Source organism: Nicotiana tomentosiformis, chromosome 7, assembly GCF_000390325.3.
Source record: "Nicotiana tomentosiformis chromosome 7, ASM39032v3, whole genome shotgun sequence".
In the NCBI taxonomy this organism is placed as follows: Eukaryota; Viridiplantae; Streptophyta; class Magnoliopsida; order Solanales; family Solanaceae; genus Nicotiana; species Nicotiana tomentosiformis.
The window spans coordinates 905,339-910,181 of NC_090818.1; the positions used below are offsets into that span (position 1 = coordinate 905,339).

At 37.8% G+C, this 4,843-nt stretch overlaps 1 non-coding gene across 1 annotated transcript; it reads left to right on the forward strand.

Annotated features, from left to right (window-relative positions):
• The first annotated feature begins 4,521 nt into the window (after positions 1-4,521).
• LOC117277864 (small nucleolar RNA R71) lies at positions 4,522-4,628 on the forward strand. The gene has a single exon (XR_004508202.1). It is a non-coding gene; the product is annotated as a small nucleolar RNA R71 (small nucleolar RNA).
• Positions 4,629-4,843: the final 215 nt, after the last annotated feature.

A 4,843-nucleotide genomic window follows, 5' to 3' on the forward strand; every position in this document is an offset into this window, starting at 1 on the left:
GTGCTATCCAGGAGGATCAACAATTGAGATTTATGTGGTTAATACTAAAATTAATTAAGAATCTAGAGCTAATTGACTAATGACAATCGAAGGAAGTCCTAAGCAAAGGAAGATATCAATGGGAGAAAATGGGGTTTTGATAGGATATGTGCAAGATAATTGTCTGGGATTTAACTCTAGATAATTCACTTCTAATGTTCAAGTGAATCTCTCGAATTCACTTAATTATCAGTACAATTATTTAGTAGAAACTTCTCTCTCGATTAAGTATCAACCTCTCAATATGAACCGATTTAAGCATTGTGAAGATATGCAAGAATTCGTAGTGGATCGGTCTTTAGGAAAACCTCTTTCGATTATTCTCCTAAATAGATTTAATCAATGATTCAACTAGACTCTTTCGATTACTTAAAAGAATCTATGAACTCAACCAACAATATAATACAAAGATATCACAAGTTATGCCTCTTTCGATTACAAGAACAAGTGAATATAGATGCAACAATTAAATCTTCCAAAAATGATTCAACTACATAAAAAATAAAGTTATAATCCACAAACAATCATCACTACACCAAATCCATCAAAACCCAAAAGGATCTACTCCATAGACATGGAGAAATTCTTCACAAATGTAATTAAAGTATAGGAAAACAAAAATTCAATCCAAACCCGGATCTTGAGTGAGGAAGGAATGATGAAATCTCTGTGCTTGTGTTCTTCCAACTCCTCCTTAGCCTCCTTGGCCTCCTTAGGTCGAAAATCTATCAAAAGTCTCGAAAATGATGTTTTTCCGTCTATTTAAGCCAGCCCCAATAATCTCCGGATGAAATTACCCTTCTTAGCGGAATTGGAAAGTCACTCTAATATTTTTGCAGTATCGCGCTGCATGTCGCGTATATATTGCACAGCTGCGCCACCCCATGTGGCGCAGCAGTGTAGTTTTCTTAGAGTGATTCGTTTTTTCCAATTTTTGACATTCGGACTTGGTACTCGACCCCCGAACGCGATCCCAGTTTAATCCCTTGGGCTTCTACTCAGACTTCAAAGCTACAGATAGCTCGAGTTTGCTCGGTAACATCTAAATAACTCGAAATCACAACTACACGGCATAAAACACACAATAAGTGTAAAACATGACTAATTAAAGCTCAACATAAGTAAGCAGTGAATTAGAGTGCAATAAGCGACTAAAACACGGGATTATAACCTACCATCAACACCCCACACTTAAAACCATTGCTCGTCCTCGAGCAATCAAAATGCACTTCACATAGACACGACCTTTTTAAAAAAATCTCCTAACTCATCATACCAAGAATAATAAAAATAGATTAAGCACAATACCGTAACATCATCGCCTGAAGAGTTGACTCAACAGCACCACGCATTTTTCACAACCTGCTCACTTACTCTAACACAAAGGTCAATGACATTACCTTCCCTTCATGAATCAAGTGCCCTCACACAACAATAGAGAGTAGATCCATACATAATAAAATTCAAGAACACATAGGAACTCAAGATATAAAGAATTAACTCACTCTCATAAATGAAATTCATGCACCACAAAGAATGTACCATAAGCTTGCTCGTAGTGTAATACTCTACTAATTGAGCTTATTCAGTCAATGATCAAGTACGACTTTATCTGGTTGTAATGCAGGCTGCGGGACGGGTAGGATACATTGGATATATTGACTACATCTCCCTAAATATTTTAATACATACAATTGGCCGTTCATAATCCCACACTTTTGTTAAACCATAACTCCACCCTTACATCAATATATGTCAACTCCCCACTTCCTTAAGCACACATATATCAAAAGTTATCACTATCAATGAATATTTGCAAAACAATGCAACTCTATTTTTTCCAATTTACGTGGCTCTTATTTTTTTTCAAAATTGTGCACCTTTATCCTTAATTCATTAGTTTCACTCAAAAGCCAACCAACACCCCACACTTTAACTTTTACAAAGTTCATAACAATTTTAAGTGCTTGCGAGAGGTAAAATGGGTAAGGTTTGTAATCTGATTCCCCAAGAAACAAGTTTACAGGCTCAAAGGGTTTAACTAAGATACATAACAATTAGATGGGTACAACGTATAACTGGCTCAACAAATAAACTCCTATATCACTTCCACGACTGAATAAAACTACTATTTTGCTTTGCAAACACACCGGGCAAGTTCTAGACATCGATTGCAATGCACAAAATACACAAAATCTCATACACACATGGCACAAAACTCACTCAGGATCAGACTCATCAAGACACTCTAATCAAAGTAGTTAAGCAAAGTTAAGATCATACAATTTAAGGTGCTTATACATGAGTCAAAAACTGAGCCTAAGCGTCACAACTAAAGCACTTACTATTCTCAAGGTATAATAAAGTCAAGAGATATTGCTTTCATTTAAAATCACATCACAAGATCTCCTACTCCTAAAAAATTAAACTAACTACACCAGGTTCAAACAAAACCCTTGAAAAAGAACTGCGGCACAAAGAAAAAAAATATTATTATACTACCTAAAGAAAATAATATATTAATTTTTTTTCTTCGACTTAATCCCTCAAGAAACCTGTCGAATGATATCCATCGTCGGGAAAAATAAAAAAATTTAAAATTTTTAATCAAATTAATTACAGAAAACACACATAGACATTTATACATTCTATACATATATACATCCCCACTCCACACTTTAAATCATGTCATGTCCCTATGCCACACAATTAAAATGAAAGAGGTAAGGACAACTTCCCTGAACATCTAGTCGGGGTTTGAGTCGAAGTTAGGCTCCATCCCTCGCGCCCGAACTAGTGCACTCATCCATGCAAATAGCTTCTTCTCAACCTTCTTGGGGTACACCCCACATTTATCTTTTCACTCACTGTAGCCTTCTCTATCACGCCCTTCACTTTCCACACAACACTAGCAGCTAGCTTCTCCCCTTTTACCCCCGTTTCTACATCCATCTCAAAAGTCACAGTTTCCTCGCCCACTCTAAGCATGAGTTTTCTCTCATGTATATCTAATATTACTCTACCCATTGTTAGGAATTTCTTTCTATTATGAGGGGGACCTCCTTGTTCTCTTCCATATTAACCACTATGAAATCCACAGGAAATACAAACTTATCTACCCGAACTAAGACATCTTCAACTATTCCCTCGGGTATTAGAGTCGTTTGGTCTGCGAGTTGCAAAGATATTGGTGCAGACTTTATCTCTCCAATCTCCTTCTCCCGTTTCCTGTAAATAGATGGAGGCATTAAATTAATTGAGGCACCAGAATCACGTAAAGACTTATCAAAATTAGTAGTGCCTAAAGAGTAAGGTATGGTAAAACTCCCTAGACCTCCACACTTTTGTGGAAGTTTATTTTGCAATATTGCACCGTAATGCGCTGTGAGCTTGACCACTGAGGTCTCTTCTATTTTCCTCTTCTTTGTCAGGATCTCCTTCAAGAACTTGGCATAAGCCGGTATTTGTGAGAGCACTTCTGTGAATGGTAGGTTTACATGAACCTGTTTCAGCACATCTAGAAATCTCTCGAACTGCTTGTCCAGCTTTTTTCTACTTAGCTTTTGGGGAAAAGGCAGCGCATGCATATGCTTGCTCGCCTCAGGTTCCTCCCTTCTCGAGTTTTCTTCCTTCTTCTTTTCGACACCACTTTTCAGCTGCTCCCCGCTTTCTTTTTCATGTCTCACATCTTTGTGGATTGGGGTGAGATCTTTTAACATTTGCCCACTTCTCAAAGTTACAACATTCACTATTTTTTTGGAATTTTTTTCTGTATCAGCCGGGAGTGTTCCTGGGGCTCTCTTAGACATTAGAGTAGCTAAGTACCCAACCTGTCTTTCCTGGCTTCGAAAAGATGTACCCAATTCTTTGATAGCTGCATCATGGGTATCAAGCCTCTCATCCGTCTTGATAATTAAGGTCTTCATAAGATCTTTCGTGTTGTGTTGATTTGACTGTGGAGATTGATAATACTGCCTCTGCTGATTTTGAAAACCTGGAGCTCCTTGTTCCTGGAATTTGGGGTTGTTTTTTTGCCATGCATTTGCAGTACCCCCAGGTGAACTCCATGAAAAAATAGGGTGCCTCTGATCTATTGCATTAAAATTATAATTTCCTACAATATTCACTGCCTCAGTTGAGGCTTGACACTCATGAGTAGGGTGTCCTCTTCCACATATATCACAAGTTGCGTGGTGTACATTTTGCATCGAAGCTACAGTTTGCTTTCGTATTTCTTTAGCCATAGTATCAAGTTGTACTTGCGTAGATGTAGTAGCATAAACTTGGTGAACACCAGTTGATTTTCTTCTTTCCACACTATCAGAGGGCCACTGATTAGCATATTCAGATAACTCATCAAGAATTGTAACTATCTCCTCTGGAGTCTTCTTCATAAAGGGACCTCCAACTGTATTGCTCAATGTTCTACGCGAGGTTGGTGTCAATCCATCCCAAAAATTATGGAGTTGCATCCAGAGTTCAATTCCGCTATGTTGACACCTCTTAACTATCTCCTTAAACCTCTCCCATGCTTCAAAAACAGTTTCATTCTCTTTCTGGCAGAAGTTATGGATTTCTCTTCTAAACTTGATCGTCCTAGATGAAGGGAAATATTTATCAAGAAATTTTCTGGTCATTTCCTCCCATGTTCTTAATTGATCCATTTGGCAAGCTTCAAATCCACTGCTTCGCATCATCTTTAAGTGAAAAGGGGAATGCCATTAAATACACTACATCTTGTGACATCCCATTGTATTGAAAGGTGTTCATAATCTCCTCGAAGTCCATCAAATGCGTGTTTGGA